We start from the raw sequence: 27,206 nt of genomic DNA, 5'->3' as shown, positions 1-27,206 counted from the left end.
TCTTAGAGGAAAACATAGGCAGAACCGTCTATGACATAAATCATAACAAGATCCTTTTTGACCCACCTCCTAGAGAAATGGAAATAAAAACAAACATAAACAAATGGGACCTAGTGGAACTTCAAAGCTTTTGCACAGCAAAGGAAACCATAAACACCACCAAAAGACAACCCTCAGAATGGGAGAAAATATTTGAAAATGAAGCAACTGACAAAGGATTAATCTCCCAAATTTACAAGCAGCTCATGCAGCTCAATAACAAAAAAACAAGCAACCCAATCCAATAATGGGCAGAAGACCTAAATAGATATTTCTCCAAAAATGATATACAGATTGCCAACAAACACATGCAAGAATGCTCAACATCATTAATCATTAGAGAAATGCAAATCAAAACTACAATGAGATATTATCTCACACCAGTCAGAATGGCCATCATCAAAAAATCTAGAAACAATAAGTGCTGGAGAGGGTGTGGGGAACAGGGAACACTCTTGCACTGCTGGTGGGAATGTAAATTGTTACGGCCACTATGGAGAACAGTATGGAGGTTCCTTAAAAAACTACAAATAGAACTACCAAGCAACCCAGCAATCCCCCTACTGGGCATATACCCTGAGAAATCATAATTCAAAAAGAGTCATGTACCAAAATGTTCATTGCTGCTCTATTTACAATAGTCAGGATATGGAAACAACCTAAGTGTCCATCGACAGATGAATGGGCAAACAAAATGTGGCACATATATACAATGGAATATTACTCAGCCATAAAAAGAAATGAAATTGAGTTATTTGTAGTGAGTTGGATGGACCTAGAATGTGTCATACCGAGTGAAGTAAGTCAGAAAGGGAAAAACAAATACTGTATGCTAACACATATATATGGAATCTAAGGGAAAAAACCAAAAGAGATCATGTAGAACCTAGGGGAAAGACAGGAATAAAGACACAGACCTACTAGAAAACAGACTTGAGGATATGGGGAGGGGGAAGGGTAAGCTGTGACAAAGCGGGAGAGTGGCATGGACATATATACACTACCAAACGTAAAGTAGATAGCTAGTGGGAAGCAGCCGCATAGCACTGGGAGATCAGCTCGGTGGTTTGTGACCACCTAAAGAGGTCTGATGGTGGGTTGGGTGGGAGGGAGATTTAAGAAGAAAGAGTTATGGGAACATATGTATAGCTGCTTCACTTTGTTATAAAGCATAAACTAACACACACACACACACACACACACACAAAGAGATTTATGAATACTATTATTTCTATTAACCAAAGAATATTCGTATGTAATATAGCATTTTTCAGCTTGATGTTTTTGTAATCCTGAAAGTGATACCTTATTTCCTTCTGTTCCCTGACATGCATGCATATAGTTATCCAAGAAAAAGTTTTTAACACCTATCCTTTGCAAAATATTGCAGATAAAACAGATTAATCAGACATAGGCCCTGCCCTCAGGAAGCTTATAGTAGTGTAGTGAATGAAACCTGGAGTTTGAATTTAGATTACATTAACTAGTAGATAAATGACCTTGGATAGTTAACATCTAGGGTGAGAATTCCTGTTCCTCTATAAAATAGGAATAATAATATTTCCCTCCTCAAAGGGTTATTGTGAAAATTAAATTAGATCATAGATATGAAGCATAACTCTCCTACACAGTAAATGCTCAGTAAATAAGAGCTATTTGCTATTGTTGTTTTTGTCCTCCTCCTCCTCCTCTTCCTCCTTCTCAACAGCAGAGGAAAACAGGGAAGCCAGAGAACGGAAAATAGGGAGGAATCAGGGATAACATTTCGAAGCAGGCAGTCTATCAAAATTGTGTAGAATTTGAACGTACGAACTTTGTGGCAAAGGACATTCCAGATAGAAGCAGCATTGTGCAAAATTGCCTGGAGTTACTGATTCAAACTTTGCTCAGAAAATCAGTGTGAATTCCATCTATGAAACCCAAATATCACTTCAGTGGCAACAATTCTTCTGTGTGTTTTGTGGGAGAGGAAGTTTGCTGAACATATTTCTGTTCTCCTTTGATTCTAAGTTGAGAAACTCAGGAGAGCAGAACCAATTACTTATAAGCAAAGACCTCCATTCCCGCAGTCATCAGTTCACTTTCTGGGAAAGAGGGTCTCCATACCTGCCAGGAACTGAGGTCAGAGCAAAGGGAATGATCAACCAGATTTTGCTGTCTTCTACTTTTGGAAAATTTTTAAATTGTCAAACAACAATCACTGATGCCATTATGTGCCTTCAAACATATTCTGGAATGAAATTTATATAATTGTATCTCTGAGTATCAGTGCTAAAGTGGCATTTATCTATGTTTCACCCATGTTCTAATCTTCAGAGTGCTAAAAGGGATTTTATGGTTGACATAACTATTTCTTTGAAGAAGGAAGTTCACTTGGCCCCGAGGCCTTGCCAACATCAAAGAGCTTGGTCCAAATGGTTCCTCCACTGTGAACATAATATGATTCATTTGTTTTCCCCATCCTTCCTCCTGATTCTCCCCAATTGCTGAAATGGGATGTGCATGTTCTTTCATAAACGCACGAACTTTCTTTATAATATATTCTATCAGCCAGCAAGCACTAGTTAAACTATTGGCTTCAAGGGTCTATAGAAGTGCATGAAATATAACAATAAAATATTTAATAATGGTGATAAACTGCACAGTCTTTCTTCATAGTGATTTCAAAATTGAGGCCATGCATCTCAGACCTAAGAAGAATATTATGACAGTGATACTCAAAATAATGCATGCTATTTTTAAAATGGGAAATGCAAAAAGGTGCTGAAGTCGGAAAAGTGTCCAATGAATTGGAAGATGAAACAAATATAGAAAACTACCTGACTGGACCACAAATATACTTTCTTTCTCATCACACTTTTTCCAAAGGACTATCTTTTCCTCCTCAATTTTACCACACATATACATTCACATTTTGCTGTTTCCCCAAAACCCTCATCCACTCTTTTTTTTAAAATAAATTTATTTATTTTTGGCTACATTGGGTCTTCATTGCCATGCACAGGCTTTCTCTAGTTGTGGCGAGCAGGGGTACTCTTCATTGCGGTGCACGGGCTTCTCATTGCGGTGGCTTCTCTTCTTTGCAGAGCATGGGCTCTAGGCGCACAGGCTTCAGTAGTTGTGGCACGCAAGCTCAGTAGTTGTGGCTTGTGGGCTCTAGAGCGCAGACTCAGTTGTGGTGCACGGGCTTACTTGCTCCATGGCATGTGGGATCTTCCCAGACCAGAGCTTGAACCCATGTCCCCTGCATTGGCAGGCGGATTCTTAACCACTGCAACACCAGGGAAGTCCCCCTTATCCACGCTTTATAGAAACAGAGATGTTCCAATTGTTATTCCTCATTGAGAATTGGAGTAAATTTCACTTCAGGACCTTACCCTTGAAGGAGCTAAAACGACTTCTTCCTTTTTCCTTTTCCCTTTTCCCTCATAAACTGCTGGGTTTATAAACTTTGAATCTAGTGTCAGTTTCTGGCCCAATGGATAATGCTTTGGTCCTTTTTCTAAATCCATTCCAGGCTGCTCAAGTGCCTCAGATGGTTTCTGTGAATCTGGGTAGAGCTTTGCAGAACTGAGCTGAGCTCCACATTGAAAAATGGATATTTCATAATTGTGGTGGTTTTACCGTTTCAATATAACCCTATTGATATTACCTCTTAGACATTCTAAATCTTTGAATTGACCTTGTCTTTCCTTTTTATACTTATATTTTAAACATGTAGAAACATCCAGAGGGTAGGATTACAAATACCCACTTAACAATCACCCAAATGTAAAGATTTTGCAACATTTCAGTCAGAACTTTTTGTAATAAAATAAAACAATGCAGAAAGTTTAAGTCTAATTATACTCATTGTGACCTTTATATAGAAAGTATTGTATTTTATTCATATGAATAGTTTACTAATAATATTAACATTTACTTTGGGCTTATGAGATGTCAGGCAGTATGCCCCTGTCCATCTACTGATTAACAGGTTGTTTCCTTTTCCTTATTACGAAAATCCATACATACATAAATATACACGTATATATATGTATGTATATGTCTATGTGCACGTCGTATATATTGTATTAGTTTCGTAGGGCTGCAATAACAAAATACTACAGACTATGTGGCTTAAACCACAGAAATTTATTTCTCACAGTTGTGGAGGCTAAAAGTCTGAGATGGAGGTGTCAGCAGGTTTGGTTTCTCCCGAGGCCTCTCTGCTTGGCTTGTGTATGGCTGCCTTCTGGCTGTGTCCTCACATGGCCTTTTCTCTGTGCATGTGCAGCCCTGGTGTTCTCTCTGTCTGTATTTCCTCTTCTTATAAGGACAACAGGCCAGATTAGATTAGGGCCTACCCCAAGGGTCTCATTATAGCATAATCACCTCTTTGAAGACCCTGTCTCCAAATACAGTTACATTCTGAAATTACAGAGGTTAGAACTGCAATATACACATTTGGGGGGAACACAATTCAGCCCGTAAGAGTTGTGATACAGTAGTCTTTTTTGTTTTTGTTTTACTTGCGGCATACGGGCTCTTAGTTGCGTCATGCAGGATCTAGTTCCCTGACTCGAGATCAAACCCGGGCTCCCTGCATTGGGAGCACAGAATCTTAACCACTGGACCACCAGGAAAGTCCCTGTGATACACTAGTTTTTGTGGTTGGTGGTTTCTTTCTTTTAGGGACTGTACCAGGGAATGGAATGGGATTGCTGACTCTTAGGGAATATATAACTTCAACTTTGTTAGGTATTGGTAAATTCTCTTCAGTTTGCTTCTTCGAATTTGTATGCCCACCAACAGTGTAACAGAGTCTGTTTTGTCCATTTCTTTCCCAAAACATGGCATTGTCATACTTTAATTTTTGCTGCATTGGTGGGTATGAGATATATCATTTCTTAATTTTGCAGTTCTCTGCATATTAACAAATTTGCACCTGTTTCCTAGGTTATTGGCCTTTCATGTTTCTTCTTCTGTGAACTACCTGTTCTTAGTCTTTAGCTATACTTTTTTTTTTTTAACATCTTTATTGGGGTATAATTACTTTACAATGGTGTGTTAGTTTCTACTTTATAACAAAGTGAATCAGTTATACATATACATATGTTCGCATAACTCTTCCCTCTTGCGTCTCCCTCCCTCCTACCCTCCCTATCCCACCCCTCCAGGCTGTCACAAAGCACCAAGCCAATCTCCCTGTGCCATGCGGCTGCTTTCAACTAGCTATCTACCTTACTACGTTTGTTAGTGTGTATATGTCCATGACTCTCTCTCGCCCTGTCACAGCTCACCCTTCCCCTTCCCCATAACCTCAAGTCCGTTCTCTAGGAGGTCTGTGTCTTTATTCCTGCCTTACCCCTAGGTTCTTCATGACATTTTTTTTTCTTAAATTCCATATATATGTGTTAGCATACGGTATTTGTCTTTTTCTTTCTGACTTACTTCACTCTGTATGACAGACTCTAGGTCTATCCACCTCATTACAAATAGCTCAATTTCGTTTCTTTTTATGGCTGAGTAATATTCCATTGTATATATGTGCCACATCTTCTTTATCCATTCATCCGATGATGGGCACTTAGGTTGTTTCCATCTCCGGGCTATTGTAAATAGAGCTACAATGAACATTTTGGTACATGACTCTTTTTGAATTTCTGTTTTCTCAGGGTATATGCCCAGTAGTGCGATTGCTGGGTCATATGGCAGTTCTATTTGTAGCTCTTTAAGGAACCTCCATACTGTTCTCCATAGTGGCTGAACCAATTCACATTCCCACCAGCAGTGCAAGAGTGTTCCCTTTTCTCCACACCCTCTCCAGCATTTATTGTTTCTAGATTTTTTGATGATGGCCATTCTGACTGGTGTGAGATGATATCTCATTGTAGTTTTGATTTGCATTTCTCTAATGATTAATGATGTTGAGCATTCTTTCATGTGTTTGTTGGCAGTCTGTATATCTTCTTTGGAGAAATGTCTATTTAGGTCTTCTGCCCATTTTTGGATTGGGTTGTTTGTTTTTTTGTTATTGAGCTGCATGAGCTGCTTGTAAATTTTGGAGATTAATCCTTTGTCGGTTACTTCATTTGCAAATATTTTCTCCCAATCTGAGGGTTGTCTTTTGGTCTTGTTTATGGTTTCCTTTGCTGTGCAAAAGCTTTGAAGTTTCATTAGGTCCCATTTGTTTATGTTTGTTTTTATTTCCATTACTCTAGGAGGTGGGTCAGAAAGGATCTTGCTGTGATTTATGTCATAGAGTGTTCTGCCTATGTTTTCCTCTAAGAGTTTGATAGTTTCTGGCCTTACATTTAGGTCTTTAATCCATTTTGAGCTTATTTTTGTGTATGGTGTTAGAGAGTGATCTAATCTCATACTTTTACATGTACCTGTCCAGTTTTCCCAGCACCACTAATTGAAGAGGCTGTCCTTTCTCCACTGTACATTCCTGCCACCTTTATCAAAGATAAGGTGTCCATATGTGCATGGGTTTATCTCTGGGCTTTCTATCCTGTTCCATTGATCTATATTTCTGTTTTTGTGCCAGTACCATACCGTCTTGATAACTGTAGCTTTGTAGTATAGTCTGAAGTTAGGGAGCCTGATTCCTCCAGTTCCTTTTTTCGTTCTCAAGATTGCTTTGGCTATTCGGGGTCTTTTGTGTTTCCATACAAATTGCAAAATTTTTTGTTCTAGTTCTGTGAAAAATGCCAGTGGTAGTTTGATAGGGATTGCATTGAATCTATAGATTGCTTTGGGTAGTAGAGTCATTTTCACAATGTTGATTCTTCCAATCCAAGAACATGGTATATCTCTCCATCTATTTGTATCATCTTTAATTTCTTTCATCAGTGTCTTATAATTTTCTGCATACAGGTCTTTTGTCTCCTTAGGTAGGTTTATTCCCAGATATTTTATTCTTTTTGTTGCAATGGTAAATGGGAGTGTTTTCTTCATTTCACTTTCAGATTTTTCATCATTAGTATATAGTAATGCCAGAGATTTCTGTGCATTAATTTTGTATCCTGCCACTTTACCAAATTCATTGATTAGCTCTAGTAGTTTTCTGGTAGCATCTTTAGGATTCTCTATGTATAGGATCATGTCATCTGCAAACAGTGACAGCTTTACTTCTTCTTTTCCGATTTGGATTCCTTTTATTTCCTTTTCTTCTCTGATTGCTGTAGCTAAAACTTCCAAAACTATGTTGAATAAGAGTGGTGAGAGTGGGCAACCTTGTCTTGTTCCTGATCTTAGTGGAAATGCTTTCAGTTTTTCACCACTGAGGATGATGTTTGCTATGGGCTTGTCATATATGGCCTTTATTATGTTGAGGTAAGTTCCCTCTATGCCTATTTTCTGCAGGGTTTTTATCATAAATGGGGGTTGAATTTTGTCAAAAGCTTTCTCTGCATCTATTGAGATGATCATGTGGTTTTTCTTCTTCAATTTGTTAATATGGTTTATCACATTGATAGATTTGCGTATATTGAAGAATCCTTGCATTCCTGGAATAAACCCCACTTGATCATGGTGTATGATCCTTTTAATGTGCTGTTGGATTCTGTTTGCTAGTATTTTGTTGAGGATTTTTGCATCTATGTTCATCAGTGATATTGGCCTGTAGTTTTCTTTCTTTGTGACATCCTTGTCTGGTTTTGGTATCAAGGTGATGGTGGCCTCGTAGAAGGAGTTTGGGAGTGTTCCTCCCTCTGCTATATTTTGGAAGAGTTTGAGAAGGATAGGTGTTAGCTCTTCTCTAAATGTTTGATAGAATTCGCCTGTGAAGCCATCTGGTCCTGGCCTTTTGTTTGTTGGAAGATTTTTAATCACAGTTTCAATTTCAGTGCTTGTGATTGGTCTGTTCATATTTTCTATTTCTTCCTGATTCAGTCTTGGCAGGTTGTGCATTTCTAAGAATTTGTCCATTTCTTCCAGATTGTCCATTTTATTGGCATAGAGTTGCTTGTAGTAATCTCTCATGATCTCTTTTATTTCTGCAGTGTCAGTTGTTACCTCTCCTTTTTCATTTCTAATTCTATTGATTTGAGTCTTCTCCCTTTTTTTCTTGATGAGTCTGGCTAGTGGTTTATCTATTTTGTTTATCTTCTCAAAGAACCAGCTTTTAGTTTTATTGATCTTTGTTATTGTTTCCTTCATTTCTTTTTCATTTATTTCTTATCTGATTTTTATGATTTCTTTCCTTCTGCTAGCTTTGGGGTTTTTTTGTTCTTCTTTCTCTAATTGCTTGAGGTGCAAGGTTAGGTTGTTTATTCTAGATGTTTCCTGCTTCTTAAGGTGGGCTTGTATTGCTATAAACTTCCCCCTTAGGACTGCTTTTGCTGCATCCCACAAGTTTTGGGTCGTTGTGTCTCCATTGTCATTTGTTTCTAGGTATTTTTTGATTTCCTCTTTGATTTCTTCAGTGATCACTTCATTATTAAGTAGTGTATTGTGTAGCCTCCATGTGTTTGTATTTTTTACAGATCTTTTCCTGTAATTGATATCTAGTCTCATGGCATTGTGGTCAGAAAAGATACTTGATACAATTTCAATTTTCTTAAATTTACCAAGGCTTGATTTGTGACCCAAGATATGATCTATCCTGGAGAATGTTCCATGAGCACTTGAGAAAAATGTGTATTCTGTTGTTTTTGGATGGAGTGTCCTATAAATATCAATTAAGTCCATCTTGTTTAATGTATCATTTAAAGCTTGTGTTTCCTTATTTATTTTCATTTTGGATGATCTGTCCATAGGTGAAAGTGGAGTGTTTAAGTCCCCTACTATGAATGTGTTACTGTCGATTTCCCCTTTTATGGCTGTTAGTATTTGCCTTATGTATTGAGGTGCTGCTATGTTGGGTGCATAAATATTTACAATTGTTATATCTTCTTCTTGGATCGATCCCTTGATCTTTATGTAGTGTCCTTCTTTGTCTCTTTTAATAGTCCTTATTTTAAGGTCTATTTTGTCTGATATGAGAATTGCTACTCCAGCTTTCTTTTGGTTTCCATTTGCATGGAATATCTTTTTCCATCCCCTTACTTTCAGTCTGTATGTGTCTCTAGGTCTGAAGTGGGTCTCTTGTAGACAGCATATATATGGGTCTTGTTTTTGTATCCATTCAGCTAACCTGTGTCTTTTGGTGGGAGCATTTAGTCCATTTACATTTAAGGTAATTATCGATATGTATGTTCCTATTCCCATTTTCTAAATTGTTTTGGGTTTGTTATTATAGGTCTTTTCCTTCTCTTGTGTTTCTTGCCTAGAGAAGATCCTTTAGCATTTGTTGTAAAGCTGGTTTGGTGGTGCTGAACTCTCTCAGCTTTTGCTTGTCTGTAAAGGTTTTAATTTCTCCATCAAATCTGAATGAGATCCTTGCTGGGTAGAGTAGTCTTGGCTGCAGGTATTTCTCCTTCATCACTTTCAGTATGTCCTGCCACTCCCTTCTGGCTTGTAGGGTTTCTGCTGAGAGATCAGCTGTTAACCTTATGGGGATTCCCTTATGTGTTATTTGTTGTTTTTCCCTTGCTGCTTTTAATATGCTTTCTTTGTATTTAATTTCTGACAGTTTGATTAATATGTGTCTTGGCGTATTTCTCCTTGGATTTATCCTGTATGGGACTCTCTGTGCTTCCTGGACTTGATTAACTATTTCCTTTCCCATATTAGGGAAGTTTTCAACTATAATCTCTTCAAATATCTTCTCAGTCCCTTTCTTTTTCTCTTCTTCTTCTGGAACCCCTATAATTCGAATGTTGGTGCGTTTAATGTTGTCCCAGAGGTCTCTGAGACTGTCCTCAGTTCTTTTCATTCTTTTTTCTTTATTCTGCTCTGCAGTAGTTATTTCCACTATTTTATCTTCCAGGTCACTTATCCGTTCTTCTGCCTCAGTTATTCTGCTATTGATCCCATCTAGAGTACTTTTAATTTCATTTATTGTGTTGTTCATTGTTGCTTGTTTCATCTTTAGTTCTTCTAGGTCCTTGTTAACTGATTCTTGCATTTTGTCCATTCTGTTGTCCATTCTATCTCCAAGATTTCGGATCATCCTTTCTATCATTATTCTGAATTCTTTTTCAGGTAAGCTGCCTATTTCCTCTTCATCTGTTAGGTCTGGTGCATTTTTATCTTGCTCCTTTATCTGCTGTGTGTTTTTCTGTCTTCTCATTTTGCTTATCTTACTGTGTTTGGGGTCTCCTTTTTGCAGGCTGCAGGTTCGTAGTTCCTGCTGTTTTTGATGTCTGTCCCCAGTGGCTAAGGTTGGTTCAGTGGGTTGTGTAGGTTTCCTGGTGGAGGGGACTAGTGCCTGTGTTGTGGTGGATGAAGCTGGATCTTGTCTGTCTAGTGGGCAGGTTCACGTCTGGTGGTGTGTTTGGGGTGTCTGTGGCCTTATTATTATTTTAGGCAGCCTCTCTGCTAATGGGTGGGGTTGTGTTCCTGTCTTGCTAGTTGTTTGGCATAGGTTGTCCAGCACTGTGGCTTGCTGGTCGTTGAGTGAAGCTGGGTGCTGGTGTTAAGATGGAGGTCTCTGGGAGATTTTCGCCGTTTGATATTATGTGGAGCTGGGAGGTCTCTTGTTGACCAGTGTCCTGAAGTTGGCTCTCCTACCTCAGAGGCAGAGCCCTGACTCCTGGCTGGAGCACCAAGAGCTTTTCATCCACACGGAAGGCTGGTCTTGGGTGATGGCAAGAAGAGTTGATTTCTGTATAACTCTGCTCAGTATTCTGTAACAACTTCTTTCCTTCCAAGCAGCAGAAAAGTGCCAGCCAGCATGGGGCGCTGAGTTGTAGCCAGGGCAGAAGCGAGCTTTCGGAGGCACGCTAGTGCGGGGAAGCTCGGGGCGACTAGCACGCCGCGCCAGGCCCGGAGACAGGGAGGAAGAGAGCCACAGAACTGCTCTGCCACCGAGCCCTTGGCGGCGGAGCGTCTCTGCCACCCAGGCTGCTGGCCCCTAGCTGCGGCAGACTCCGCGTTCTGGCAGCGGGCAGGCCAGGCCCCCAAGGGCTCCTCCCGAAACCTCCGTCTAACCTTCCTGCGCGTAAAGAGCTAGCTATACTTCTATTTGCTTATTTGACTTTTTCTTCTTGCTTCATATTAATTCTTTTTTTCTTCCAATTTTATTGAGATATATTTGACATACAGCACCATGTAAGTTCAAGGTGTACAGCATGATTTGACTCATATATCATGAAACTATGAACACAAGTTTAGTGAACATTTGCCATCTCATAGATATAAAAATAGAAATTTTTTCTTATGATGTGAGCTCTTAGTATTTATTCTGTTAACTTTCATATATAACATACAGCAGTGTTAATTATATTTATGTTGTACATTACATCCCTAGTATTTATTTATCTTATAACTGGAAGCTCGTACCTTTTGACCACCTTCATCCCTTCATCCAATTCTCTGCCCCACCCCCACCTACCTCTGGTACCACAACTCTGATCTCTTTTCTATGAGATTTTTTTCTTTTTGAAATATCATTGGGACTTCCCTCGTGGCTCAGTGGTTAAGAATCTGCCTGCCAATGCAGAGAACATGGGTTTGAGCCCTGGTCCGGGAAGATCCCACATGCTGCGGAGCAACTAAGCCTGTGCGCCACAACTACTGAGCCTGTGCTCTAGAACCCGCAAGCCACAACTACTGAAGCCCGCATGCCTAGAGCCCGTGCTCCACACCGAGAAGCCACCGCAATGAGAAGCACATGTACCACAACGAAGAGTAGCCCCCGCTCGCCACAACTAGAGAAAGCCCACGTGCAGCATCAAAGACATGATGCAGCCAAAAAATAAGTAAATTTATTTAAAAAAGAAATATCATTGACCTACAACACTGTTAGTTCCTGTTACACAACATAGTGATTTGATATTTCTATACATTTCAAAATGATCACCATAATGAGTCTAGTTACAATACGTCACCAAAGATGTTACATAGTTTTTGACTATATTCCCCACACTGTACATTTCATACCTATGACTCATTTATTTTCAACTTGAAGTTTATACTTCTCAATCTCCCTCTCCTATTTCTTTCCTCCCCACCCCCTTCCCCTCTGACAACCGTTTGTTCTCTGTATCTCTATTTCTTTTTTGTTATGTTTGTTCATTTGTATTATTAATTCTTTATGTTATTAGGGATGTTAATTATTTTCATTTATGTAAGTTGCAAATATCTTCTCCAAGTCAGTGCTTATAATTGAGCTTAGTTTATGATGGCTTTTGTCTTATAGAAAATTCCAATTTCAATATCACATTGTTAGTCTGTTCATTTGTGCCTTTTGTATCTTGCTTACAAATCTTTCCCTGCTCAGGTATAATTAAGATATTCTCCTACACTTTATTCTACATTTCTTAAAATGTGTTTTTTTTTCTCTTCAAATTTATCTAGAATGAAGAGGTTATGATGTTATTTTTAAAGTCTCATTTTATGTTTCTACATTGATTGTAAGTTGTTTCAACATAACTTATTTTGTAATCCATCTTTTCACGACTAATTTGCAATGCCACTTCTGCCATATATCAAATGCTCATATAACAGCTAACAACTGTTATACATATGTTATTTGTTAGTCATTGTATTTGCATTATATAGTATAATCCTCGAAACACTTACATGAAGAAGGTATTATTTCCATTCTACAATTAAGGAAACTGATGTAAAAAAAAAAAGTCTAATATTTTCTCCAATGTCACAAAACCAGCAAGTGGAGGAGCCAGGAATTGAGCCCAAGCAGTTTGATTACCACTATTCAATGACACTTCTTTTATATATATATGAAACAGTTTCTGGAGTTTACATTTTTTCACTGGTTCACTTGATTATGAATGTGACAAATCACACACTTTTAATGATTTTTCCTCTTTAATATTTTCATATTGGTAGGGCAATCTTTCCCATCTCATGTTTTCTTCACAAGTATATCAATCATTCTTACCAATCTCGTTGTATTTAAACTCAGCTTCTTAAATTCCATTAAATCCTCCCTGAATTTTGTTGTAAGCACATTATACTGAAGATCATTTTTGAGAGAATTAACATCAGTATGATATCGAGACTTTTTACACACAAACATGCTAGGATCCTTATTTTTAAGGTCAATTTTAATTTTTAGGGTGCCTTTTTTCCTAAGACTATTTTTTAGAACAGTTTTAGAGGTTTATAACATAACTGAGAGGGAGGTACAGAGATTTCCCATATACCCCCTGCCGCCCTACACCTGCATAGCCTCCACCCTTATCAATATCATTCACCAGAATGGTACTCTTTTTTAAACAAGAATGAACCCACATTGATACATCATAATCACTTAAAGTCTGTAATTTACCTTAGGGTTCACTCTTAGTGTTTTACATTCTATTTAGTTTGGAAGGTCAAATTTTATGTCCTTCAAACTCAGCAGAGGCATATTTAAAAAATAAAATAAATGTGTGATCTGGAAGGTTTTGGAAAACTGTCAATGCTCTCTCAGACATTACACCATATTGCTAGATCAGCAACACATTATTATTGATTTCACATGATAGTGTCAAGCTGAACTAACATTACAAAATGGGATAGCACTGAAATTGATATACCTGAATAATTCAAGCTGTTATCATTGTAAGTCAGCCATTTTTTAAGAGCATAAGTATTTTAAAAGTAAAGTTTCTTCTAAAATGCCATATGATATCACTTATATACGGAATCTTAAAAAATGATACAAATGAACTTATTTACAAAACAGAAACAGACTCATGAACACAGAAAACAAACTTATGGTTCCTGAAGGGGAAAGGGGGGGATAAATTAGGAGTTTGGGATTAACAGATACACACTACTATATATAAAATAAATAAACAGGGCTTCCCTGGTGGCGCAGTGGTTGGGAGTCCGCCTGCCAATGCAGGGGACGCGGGTTCGTGCCCCGGTTCAGGAGGGTCCCACGTGCTGCGAAGCAGCTGGGCCTGTGGGTCATGGCCGCTGGGCCTGCGCGTCCGGAGCCTGTGCTCCGTGGTGGGAGAGGCCGCAGCGGTGAGGGGCCCGCATACCGCAAAACAATAAATAAATAAATAAATAAACAAACAATAAGGACCTACTGTATAGCACAAGGAACTATACTCAATATCTTGTAGTAACCTATAATGGAAAAGAATCTGAAAAAATATATATGCACACACATACATGTGTAACTGAATCAATTTGCTGTACACCTGAAACACTGTAAATCAACTATACTTCAATTATATATATACATTATTTTTTATTTTTTTATAAACATATGGGCTTCTAAAATTTTCAGCAATCCTCCAAATTTAAAACTTAAATTTTTATAAATACTGTATTGCATTTATGTCAAAGCCACCAGGATGATAGTTAAGAAACAAAATTTATAACCAAAAATTGGAAACATTAATTAAACAACACCTACCACTGCTTGACCTCATCTTAGGATGATCAACTGAGGCAGCGAGAGTCTTGAGCATTTTGTGAATATGTTCACTTATGAAGTGTACAGGGAGACTGAGCAAACTTGCAAGAACCAGAGTGAGAAAGTGACTCATTTTGTGAGAAAAGAAAAACATGTTTTCCCTTTAGATTTTTTTTTAACATCTTTATTAGAGTATAATTGCTTTACAATGGTGTGTCAGTTTCTGCTTTATAACAAAGTGAATCAGTTATACATATACATATGTTCCCATATCTCTTCCCTCTTGCGTCTCCCTCCCTCCCACCCTCCCTATCCCACCCCTCTACGTGGTCACAAAGCACCGAGCTGATCTCTCTGTGCTATGCGGCTGCTTCCCACTAGCTATCTATTTTATGTTTGGTAGTGTATATATGTCCATGCCACTCTCTCACTTTGTCCCAGCTTCCCCTTCCCCTTCCCCGTATCCTCAAGTCCATTCTCTAGTAGGTCTGCATCTTTATTCCCGTCTTGCCCCTAGGTTCTTCTGACCATTTTCTTTTTTAAAAAAAAATATATTGTAGATATATTGAAAGCAGTCTTAAAGCTCTGAGAAGAAAATTCAGAATACCTGCACTTGGGGAAAAATAATCCATTATCACTTCAGAGAAGGAAAACAGTAACCAAGACACAGCAGAATGACTAAGCTAGGCCCTAAGCAGTTTTCTGAACAAATACAAGATTGCTCTCACTACTCCCTAACATTTTTTTTCTCATCCTCACTCAACTACCCTTGTCCATCTTGTACCAGGTCAGCCATTCTGCCCTTCTTTTTGTAGGGTTACAGTTGCATATGAGTGGAAGTGAATAGCATGCCACTTCTAGGTCTAGACATTAAAATACCTCATGTGAATTTCTCTGTGCTCATTCCTCTTCCTAGGATCTAGAATATAGACATGCCTACCATCCAACTTCAACTATGCCAACGAGGAAAATGACTGGAGACAACAGTAGAAAAATAAGAAGAAAGTAGCCATAGTCTTTAAGGGACCAAATGGAACAGAGTAGCCTGCCTATCCATTACAGACTGCCTACTAAGAGAGAAATAAACATTTTTGGTCTTTAAGCTACTATAAAATTGGGTCTCTCTGTTACAGAGGCATAGCCTACCAAACATCATCAGAAGCCAGAAATGTGTCCAAGTTGTTTTGGACACATGAATTAAGTATAAGATCCTTAAAGCAACACCTCAAGTATTTTAAATGCTTTCGTTTATCTCATGTCATTCTTGCCATTCACTAACAAGGAGCTCAGTTGAGTGGAATCAGAATTAGCTACATTTTAAAGATGGGGAACTGAGGCAAGAGAGGAAGCTTTTTAATCACAAAATTGTGTCAAAAGAATAAAAAATTAGAAACCCGTTGTATGACTCACAGCTCTGTCCTTATATAGAAATGTTATTCTATATAAAATGCTTATACACTATTACTGATTCATCATAAAATTCTGGATTATTTTGTGACAGAGAAAACCCTTGACAAGAGGTCAAAATCACCTTGTCTTTCCTCTTACATTCACAACATGTGTGGTTCATATGCCCCACTCAAATAAATTTTACAAATGTATCTCTGCAATTGAATACTCTTTTCCCCATTAAATAACATTGTAATTTCCAAATACAGTAATTCCTCTCCAACAGTAAGGCTTAGTTGCCTGAACACATCCAATGCAGGAACATCAAGGCTAAAGAACTTCAGATCATATAGAAAATATTCAGCCAAAGGGACCATGATCATGACTGTAACCGTGAAACCTATTATCTTTTTGTTCAATAAAATCAACAAAGATATTATATTAATTAAAGAGAACATAAAATATATTTACATAACAGTAATAATAGTACCAAAAAATTTCCATTTATCACCACTTGCTTCCTAAACAGTCAGCTATGCTTTTTCCTATGAAGCTTAAAGAAATGAATTCCATTTCCCTTATTGTATATAAGGTATACAAAGACATTTTATCCTGTTTGCTTCACCATTCAAAAATATGGTGTCTTCTGTACTCCAAAAACTATAAGATGCTGATGAAAGAAATCACAAAGGATGCAAACAGATGGAAAGATATACTGTGTTCTTGGATTGGAAGAATCCATATTGTCAAAATGACTATACTACCCAAGGCAATCTACAAATTCAATACAATCCCTATCAAATTACCAATGGCATTTTTCAGAGAACTAGAACAAAAAATTTTATAATTAGTATGTAAACACAAAAGACCCTGAATAGCCAAAGCAATCCTGAGAAAGACTGGAGGAGGAATCACACTCCCTGACTTCAGACCATACTACAAAGCCACAGTCATCAAAACAGTATGGTACTGGCACAAAAACAGAAATACAGAACAATGGAACATAATAGAGAGCCCAGAAATAAATCCACGCACCTATGGTCAATTAATCTATGACAAAGCAGGCAAGAATATATATAAAGGAGAAAAGACAGTCTCTTCAATAAGTGGTGCCGGGGAAACTGGACAGCTACATGTAAAAGAATGAAATTAGAACATTCTATAACACCATATACAAAAATAAACTCAAAGTGGATTAAAGACTTAAATGTAAGCCTGGACACTATAAAACTCTTAGAGGAAAACTTAGAACACTCTTTGACATAAATTGTAGCCATATCTTTTTGGATCTATCTCTTAGAGTAATGGAAATAAAAACAAAAATAAACAAATGGGACCTAAAAATAACAAAAGTATTCTTTGATACTCTTCTTATCACTTTGTCCTGATCTATCCTTCTCATAATTTAGTAAGTTTATGCACATTAATTAGCTGGCTCCAATTCTTAAATCAATTAAACTATGCCCCACCACATCATGGTATAAAGAAATCTTAGCATAGACAAAAGGGAGCTTATTCTCTAGAACATTTTTGAGGCAATCCATACACTGGAGTCCACTGCTTGAATTTCTCATCCAAGCTGCTCTTGATAGCAAATATCCTGCAGATATGCTTCACTGACTGGTTTCACCTCCTCTGCAGGTTTATGCTGGTCTATGGGGAGGGTCTTGTCTGCCTATCATGTATGTGATTTCTCTAGATTGGGACACTTTGAGGGTCTTGAGTTAAGTAAGAACTTGGGTCTTGTGTTTACATTCTTTTTAAGGCAAAAACAAAGAAGCTACTTTTCAATCATAAAATACTGTTCTTATAGATTATGCTGTTTCAGAATTTCTGATGATTAAACTAAGTGGAAGCTTCCGTCTTGGGGAAAGTGAGTCTGTTAAGTAAATAAGTAGTTTTCAACAAATGGGAAAGACCACACTTATCATTGTTTATTGTGAAACATCATATATGACATTACTGTATCATAGTAATATTATAAATTATGTATAATGTTGCATATACATATATTGCATATATGTATATATTGCATATATAACAAACATTAAATATTATATATTATTATTTCATATGAGCTGCCATTTTTAATTTTTACTATTTGCTAGACATATTACCCAATTTACTCTTCACAGAAATACTAGGAAGAACACAGGCTGGTACTGTAATTAACACGTTATATATTTCATCTTATTCATTTGTCACAATGAACTTTCAAGGTAGGAAATATTATTATTCCCATTCTTAGGAATAAGGAATCTGAGGTTCAGGAAAGTTAAGTAAGTTTTGCAAGGATTTCAGATTCTAAGTGTATGAGTCAGATATTGTAAACTATCTGTCTGACCCCAGAGCCTCTGTGATGAACCATCACGTTACACTGTCCCTTCCAGCTCATAAATGGGACAAGGTTCTGCAAAGTACACTGGCAGCATAAACAGTAAACACGAGGAGTTGTACAACATAGTAGTTAAGAGGACACTTAGATCTGGGTTCATATTCCAGTTCTGACACTTAATAATAGTGTGATCTTGGGCAAAAGACTTTTTCAGTATTGGTTTCCTGACTGTCAAAAGTGGATAAAAATGACTACTTTGGGCTTCCTAGGTGGTGCAGTGGTTATGAATCCACCTTCCAATGCAGGAGACACGGGTTCGAGCTCTGGTCCGGGAAGATCCCACATGCCCCGGAGCAACTAAGCCCCTGTGCCACAACTACTGAGCCTGTGCTCTAGAGCCCACACGCCACAACTACTGAAGCCCACGCACCTAGAGCCTGTGCTCCGCAACAAGAGAAGCCACCACAGTGAGAAGCCCATTCACCACAACAAAGAGTAGCCCTTGCTCACCGCAACTAGAGAAAGCCTCTGCGCAGCAACAAAGACCCAATGCAGCCTAAAATAAATAAATTTATTTTTAAAAATGACTACTTTACAGAACTATTTGGAATTGTAAATAAGATAAGGCCAGTTCAGCACTAAGTGGCTTGATACAGAGTGTACTAAGAGGTGGCTATTAGTATTCATGAGGTTCCCTTTTTGGAGGACAAGGCAAATCAGCACTAAAGTGATAATACCCAATCACTACTTTACCCTCATTTATTCAGCTATTCTTCAGATATTTCTCATAGACTTTCAACAAATGAAAAGCAATGAAGTAGTGGTAACCAGAGCCTAGAACTAGCGAGTGTCCATTCCACTAACCAGCACAGCCTCTTGACCCTCTATATTGGCTACATACTCAGCACACTATGTGTTCATTTCCCCAGCAATTTACTCTGTACTATGGACTGTGATATGTGTTGGAATGCAAAACTGAGGAGCATGCAGCCCCATCACTGAGGAACTCACAGATTAGCAGCAGGGCAAGACATACATATGAACAACTACACCTGATAGAGAACTGTTTTAACAGGAACATAATTCAATAAGAGCACAAAGGAGGGAGTGGTTAATTTGGGGAGACAGGGTAAGAAAGTCTTCAAGAATTTATGAAGGGAACCCTCCTACACTGTTGGTGGGAATGTAAATTGGTGCAGCCACTATGGCAAACAGTATGTAGGTACCTCAAAAAACTAAAAATAGAGTTGCTGTATGATCCCACTATTGGGAGCAATCCCACTCCTAGGCATATATCCAGACAAGATGAAACTATAATTCGAAAAGATACATGCACCCCTATGTTCATAGCAGCACTAATTACAATAGCCAAGACATGGAAACAACCTAAATGTCTATGGACAGATAAATAAAGATGTGGTACACACACACACACACACAATGGAACATTACTCTTTCATAAAAAATATGAAATAATGCCATTTGCAGCAACATGGATGGGCCTAGAGACTGTCATACTAAGTGAAGTAAGTCAGAAAGAGAAAGACAAGTACCATATCACTTATATGTGGAATGTAAAATAGGACACAAATGAACCTGTCTATGAAACAGACTCACAGACATAGAGAACAGACTTGTGGTTGCCAAGGGGGTGGCGGGCAGGGGAGGGAAGGATTGGGAGTTTGGGATTAGCAGATGTAAGCTATTATGTATAGGATGGGTAAACAATAAGGTCCTATAGAATAGCTATATTCAATATCCTGTGATAAACCATAATGGAAAAGAATATGAAATATATCAATATATATGTGTGTATATATATATATGTATAACTGAATCACTTTGCTGTACAGCAGAAATTAACACAACATAGTATCAACTATACTTCAATGAAATTACAAAAAAAGAATTTATATATGAAAAGGATTCTGGAAGAGAGAAAAGTAAAGAAGGGGCATTGCAAGGAGCAGGGGGGCACTATGAGTATAAGAACAGAGAAAAGAATGAGAATGAAATTCAAGGGGGAGATTATGAACAGCTGAGTGAACTTAAAAACAGCAGACTAAACTCTCCTGAACATATACGAAAATCAGAGGCAAGCAATAAGGTCCTTTAAATGGACAGCATGGATGTCCTGAGTTTTACTCACCGAAGACCACCTCAGACTTTACTCATAGTCTGGCTTCAATCACTCTCCTCTCTTTTTTTTTTTTTTTTTCTCTCTCTTCTCACATCTATCACCTTTAACCATCTTCTCACTATTGATAGTAACGTAGAAGGAGAAAACTAGTTGGGAGAAACCTGTGCCCACCACAACTGGTCATTGAGAGAAAAGGTCAAACCAGCTATTAAGAACAGATACAATGAAGAATCTTGAGATGGGGAGATGCTCTTGCATTATCCAGGAGGGCCCACTCCTTATAAGAAGGAGGCAAGAGTGTCAATCTGAGAAAAATAAGTGATGGAAGCAGAGGTCAGAAGAGAGGGATATTTGAAGAGTTTATGCTGCTGGACTTGAGGATGCAGGAAGAGAGCCATTAGCTAAGGATTGTGAGAAGCTTCTAGAAGCTGGAGAGGGCAAGGAAACAGAACTTCCCCTAGATTCTCTAGAAAGGAAGGTGGCCCTGTCCACGTCATGATTTTAACCCAGTGAAACCTATGTGGGATTTCTGATCCACATAACAGGAAGTTAATAAATTTGTATTGGTTAAACCTCCAAGTTTGTGGTAATTTGTTGCAATACCAATAGAAAACTAGTACAGGCAGTATTTAATACCACTGATAACGACTCTGAGGCATCAGAAAAATTTGAACACACATTTTTTTCTGAGAAGGCAGAAATGTTTAGGATACCTACCAGCTGAAATATAGCTTAACTTTATGAAAAGAATCAACTTTGTGAAATTCAAGTATTCAGAAATTTCACCTCTGAAATTAACAGAAAATTTCAGTAGGTAGACAACACTGTGCACTGGATAACTACTTCTGCCTTGCCTCCAACATTTAGATTCTCCTGAGACCCAGGAAAAGAAAACGTTGAAACGACTGATGCATTTTAGACTAAACATCTTTCCATTGCCCTATAATGGGCCAAGGAAAGTAGTCATTTCTAGAGTGCCAACTTCTTCCAGGCAGAGGAAGTATTGAGCATCTACTTTGGGAGACAGAGTACCATGGCAGATAGTGCTCTGTGGGATTCGGAATCCTCTGCATAAAGTATACAATAAATCTGGGGAGATGTCAGGCTTTATGGGCTCTATGGAGCAACATGTCAACAAATTTGATTTAATATAGGGAAAACATTCACATACCTTAGTGCTGAATGGACGCTCTAGCTAAACTGATATTCCTCTATAAAAAGCTTTTACATTATATATTAAAGTGTTTAGCCCACTAGTAATGCTGCCAGGGACCTTCATAACCGGTGACCTCTGAAAATGGCAACAGGAGTAAATGAATGTTGCATCCCAGCTTGTTAAAAATAATGTCGTTGTGTTCTTAATAAATACTGAGCTTTATAACATCACCCAAAAGATTTTTATGTTAGTGTACTACATGTTTATCTTTCTTTGTGACTGCTTCATTAGAAGTGAAAAATACTAAACGATTCCAAGCAAAAACTCAGAGTTACGGTATTTTGTCTAGGTGCCTGGAAGCAGGATATAATATTAAGTCCACAAAGAAAATAGTCTACAAAAATTGAGACAAGTATTTTAGTAGAAAGCTTTGACTCCCTGAATTACATCTCTTTAATGACTCTTCATGACCTTCAGCATATTGTTCAAATGTCTCAGCAGGAAATACACAACCCTCCTTCATCTAATCATTGCTTAGCTGTCAAGCTTTGATGCACAAAAGTAGGTGGAAAAGTATAGATAGATGCAGGACTTCACTCCTGTCTCATCTCAGGGAAGGGATGGTGGTCTTGCCTTCTCCTTGCTGTCTCTCCCAACCCAATGTCTCCTATATTTGTCTTCCTAGCCCTATTCCTGGAACCGAGTGTCCTGTATCCACACTGACTTTCTACTTTCTACCTAACCTACATTTTGGCCTCTCTTTTGCAGTTGTTTCTGCCTCTTCAGTAATGTCTTGGTATAAAATCAATCCATTTATTCAAACCTATAATCTTTACTTTTTAATGATCTAATGCCCCTTCATAGCTAGCTCATTTCAACATAGCTTCAACCCTCCCTTTTGACTCCTATCGCCACTACTTTGTTTCCTAGGCTTTTAGCTAGGGCTCTGAAGACCTCTGGCCTTTCTCTTGGCTGAAATTTGATAAATAACATTTATAAAATTACATGATGTCTTTAATGGAATTGGACAGGGTAACCTAGGAATCCGAGAAATGTTTATAAGATTGCTTCTAGGGAAATAGTGCTTCCATTTCCAGACAACCAATTATGTCCAGAGAAATAGATCTTTTTTTCCCAGAGAACCAATTAAGACACAGTGAATTTTAGAATAGAAAAGTGTTTCATAAATTGGTCAAAGTCTGTGATAAGATGAAAAAGATGATGAGGATAACTAAGCATTACTGAGTGCTTGCCGTATACCAGACGCTGTGCTAAGTGTTTTGGATACATTATCACATTTAGTACTAACAACTATATAAGATAGATACTATTTTTTTCCATTTTGGGATTATGTAACTTATACAGACCACACAAATGGGAAGTTTTGAGGCTGCAATGCGAACTCGGATATATTTTGTACCAATGTTGTGTAATGCAACTATCAGGGTAAAGACTAGTCTGATATACAGATGAAGGAAGGGAGGGAGGGAGGGAGGGAGGGAGGAATAGATGGATTGATGTAAGAATAGATGAATAAAATAATCTGAGCATTATATAACATCCTTTAAAATACAAATTTTTATTGCTTATAGGGATTTTCTGTGAGTCCCTTCCCCTTCCCAAGATACATCAAGTCCTGCCTAAAATGTATCAACCACAATAGAAATCGCTAGTCTTAAATATATCATTTCACCAGCTAAAGTAACTGGATATCTGGTTACAATTAGCTCTTTTGTTCACAGTGCAATGACTGCTTCTGAAGTGCTTGAAGCCGTATGTTTTCAATAGTGTTTTACGATATAAAGCATGCAGTTTTGGAGTTAGCTATGTTTGAGGAAAACTCCAAACTCCAGCACTTCCGGGCTGTAACCATGAACATGCTACTTGGCTCTTCTGGTACTCAGTGTTCTTATCTGTGGAAAAGTACTTACTTCCCAGATTTAGAGTTTTTAAAAAGGTCTCTAAAGTTGTCTTTTGTTTTGCTTTGTTTTTTAGCTAACATGTAAAACTTTTTGGCTTAGTGCCTGGTACATTAAAATTGTTAGCTATTTATATTAATAGTGTTAATAGAGAGCGCTTCTTTCATTTATCTTGTGACTTATAATTTTCAAAGTGTTTTCACTGAAATTATCTCAACTGATCATCTAAGAAGCCTGGACATAAAACTTAAAAATAGCAAACTTGATCTTCTAAGAAAATTAATAATATGTCCCAGGCTTTGTATTGCTTCTTTTAATTCTTACTACAAACTTGACAGGTAGGTACTAGTTTACGTATGAGAAAATGAAGCTGACAAATGTTAACTAACTTGCTCAAAGGTATTCATCTAATCTGTAGGAGAACTCTGAATCAAATACACTTTGAGTTGTTTCTCAAGCTCAGTTGGGGTGTTTTCCCAACTTTGATCATGTGATAAGTTTATTCTTGAGAAAATGAAGCATAGGCATAGGGACTCTTGAGCCAGTGTGCATGGGTCCAAATTCTGGCTCATTTACTTACCACCTGTGTTAACACAGGGCTGCAGTTCCTCATCTTTAAAATGGAGCTTATAATATACCTCATATGGACGTGATGAGGATTAAATGAGATAATATATACAAAGCAATTAGAATAGTATTAGATACACATTAATCACTCAGTAAATATTTTTAAATTATTTTCTGAGGCAGATGGTTAGGCATCTCCTATATAATTATTCAACACTTACAACTCAGTCCTCTTTTAGTATAATTTATTCTGAGATTAATGGAAAAAATAACTAAAAAATCTAAATCCTTTATTAAAAGGATCGATCAATGCAGTATCCCAGCACTACCATCCACTTCCAAATAACATTTTGGTGATAGGGTTAAGGTACCCATTTTATGGGTGGGGAGAATAAGATACCCACAGATCTAATGCCATTCTAAAAATAGGTATTAGAAGATGACTATCAGTGGGCCAGACTTCATTCTCATTATAGGATCACTAGCGTTTACTAGATAGATAATTTTGAAGCCACATTGTTCAATCACTCCCTCATCCCCCCAACATAATGTAGACCCTTGGTTGTAGTAGAGCTTATGTTCTCTACGTAGAAATACTTCTATAAGGTGTTTTCAATTATCAGTTAGTTTGGGAAATAATCAAAATAATAATAGCTACCATTTAATAAGTATCTAAAATGCTTCCAGATATGAACTAGGCCCTTTATTATACATGAGATGTAAAGATAATCTGAAAACCCAAATGTGAAACAAATAGAAATTTCTTTGTCTTTCCATGACTTGACCTAAATTTACTGTGTGGCCCATGCCTACCAGGGTAGCAGAAATGGACTCACTCTCATGGAAGGATTTTCTCCTGCCTGTTTCCCCAGCCTTGTGTCTGAGTTGCTCAGGGCTTACAACACACCAAAGAGTCGGTCGCAAATGGGGTAGGCGTGCGGGAGTACTGGGCCATCTGTTTCCTGGTGCCATCAGTCCCCTCAGGCAATCTCACTCTTGCAAGAAAGCACTGAGGCATCCTTCATTTTTTCCTCATTGACTACTCAGGTGACTCTTGCCTCTATTTCTGCACCATACTCAAGGATATGGGAACCCTTGTGTTATTTGTCATTCCATGCTGGGACTGTGGGATCACTGCAGGCCTGTTTACACTCCATCTATTGAACCATTACCTCTATGGGATCTTGCTGTCTTCTTATGTCCCCCACCTAGTAATCAGAGTAAAGATGCCCTTGATGTCTCAGCACGATTTTCCTTCCTTGAGCTCTGAGATGAGACCACAAGTGACATCATGGTGACAGCCTCACGAGAGACCCTGAGCCAGAGGATCCAGCAGATTACTGACTCACAGATGTTGTAAAATAATGTTCATTGTTGTAAGATCCTAAGTTTTGGAGTAATTTGTTTTGCAGCAATAGGTAACACGTACAATAGAAATAAATTAAAATTCGTTTGTCCTTTCAATGTTTCTCTGTCTTTTCCTAAAGCCCTCATTTGGCAACCAAATTCAAGAATTCTTCCTTTTGGGAAATGATTTCTGTACTGTCACATCCTTCTACTATGGCAAAATATAGCACAGTTCTTGAGTTGAGGTGAGGGGAAGAAGCATGGGAGCTTATAAAATATGAGGGGAAAATGGTTAGTATTTCACGAACACCATTTCATCTTACACTACAATTCTAGGAGATAGTTATTATACCCATTTTGTAAGAGAGAAAAGTAAAGCTTCGGAGATGTTAAGGAATTTTCCAAAGATCACATAATCAGGTATCAATTATCAACCTTCATTTATCTTTATTACATTTCACCACCACTAGGAAAACGTTTGAGCCAATATTAAAAAAAGAAAAAAATCAACCTTGCTATTTAAATCTGGCATGCAAGTTTCTACATATGAAGAGTTGTATGCTAAATGAAAAAGGTTAATTTAGTGTAATATGAGATAACAGAATAACAATGGTACAAGTTGACTTTGGACTTTCTGGGCTCTGCTTCGTTATGAAGAGCTAACACAGAACACGGTAATTTCTGCAAATTATGATGAAGTACAGAGGAAAATATCAGACACTAGACCAACATTTTCACTTTCTTAAGTTGTCACACTTATTCAATTCCTATCCTACACAGTCCTTTGGAAAGACATGATTTAATATTGCTTTCACCTATGAAACCATTCATAACATTTGGTTCTCGTCACATTTTTCTTCTAATATAAAATGAGTATACATGATGGAACCTGTCTTCATTGAGCCTACAAAATTGAAATCAAAGCCAAGAAAATATATTCTCCTTTCTCCACATTGATGTATTAATCTATGACTATCTTGGCAATGCAACAAAAATTAGTGTGCTCTGTACACAAATATGTATTTCTTCAGTTATTCTGTATTACACACAGTAAGATTGTTTGTGTTCCTTATCTATTCCATCATGTGGAGAATTTAATCAACTAATTTAATTTAATCAACGTTCTTCACTACAGCCTGAAGAATCTAGACTGCTCTAGGATACTTAACTCATGAAAGCTCTTTCTTTAAATACAGAGGTAGGAGGGGAAGTGGGGCACAGTTAGATGCTTCTGAGTTTTCTATAAAAAGATACACTCAAAGACCTTTAAAACATTTCTTTATTATACTCATTTAACAAACACATATTTTCTTGGTACCTGACACTATTCTAAAAATTTTGTAAATATCAATAGTAACTCATTTAATTTTCATGGCAACTAGGTAAAGTAAGTACTCTATAGTAATTGTAAAACTGAGGAAACCGAGGCACAAAGATGTTAAATAAATTGTCCAAGGTTGGACAGCTACTAAGCAGCAGAGCCAGAATACAAAATTTGGCCTTTTGGCTAGAAGATCGATGCCCTCAATCACTACATTGTGCCATATAGAGAAAATGAATCATTTTAAAGATGTTTGAGAAATAGCATGAATTCCTTTAGTAGTATATCAATTAAAATGCATACATATTTTATATCCACATATATATTATGCATATTTCATGCCTATGTGGCCAATGCTACTGAACAGTCTCAACGATGACCTCTCAAAGTAAGAACGCATAGATGTATAATATTTACATATGGATATAATGGACAAAAGCATTGCTTTATTGTCAGAAGACATTGTCTTGAGTCTTGACTATGACTCATTGATTATAATTTCAGTAAAGTACATTAACCTGTAACAGCCTTAATTTATGTTTTGCTCACTGTTCTATCTGTAGCTCCCTGCACACTGTGCTTGGCA

At 37.6% G+C, this 27,206-nt stretch overlaps 1 protein-coding gene across 1 annotated transcript in view; it reads left to right on the top strand.

The window, feature by feature from the left end:
• The window catches only part of LOC307180667 (uncharacterized protein), a gene marked incomplete at its 5' end in the record, with an annotated part of 557,930 nt that extends 532,746 nt beyond the window's left edge, over positions 1-25,184 (top strand). The window contains 2 exons of the mRNA XM_079911035.1: positions 12,427-12,482; positions 25,165-25,184. The remainder of the gene's footprint in view (positions 1-12,426; positions 12,483-25,164) is intronic.
• Between the last annotated feature and the right edge of the window lie 2,022 nt (positions 25,185-27,206).

This window comes from Stenella coeruleoalba (genome assembly GCF_951394435.1).
Source record: "Stenella coeruleoalba genome assembly, chromosome: X".
Taxonomy (NCBI): domain Eukaryota; kingdom Metazoa; phylum Chordata; class Mammalia; order Artiodactyla; family Delphinidae; genus Stenella; species Stenella coeruleoalba.
This window is presented reverse-complemented; position numbering and strand designations above follow the sequence as displayed.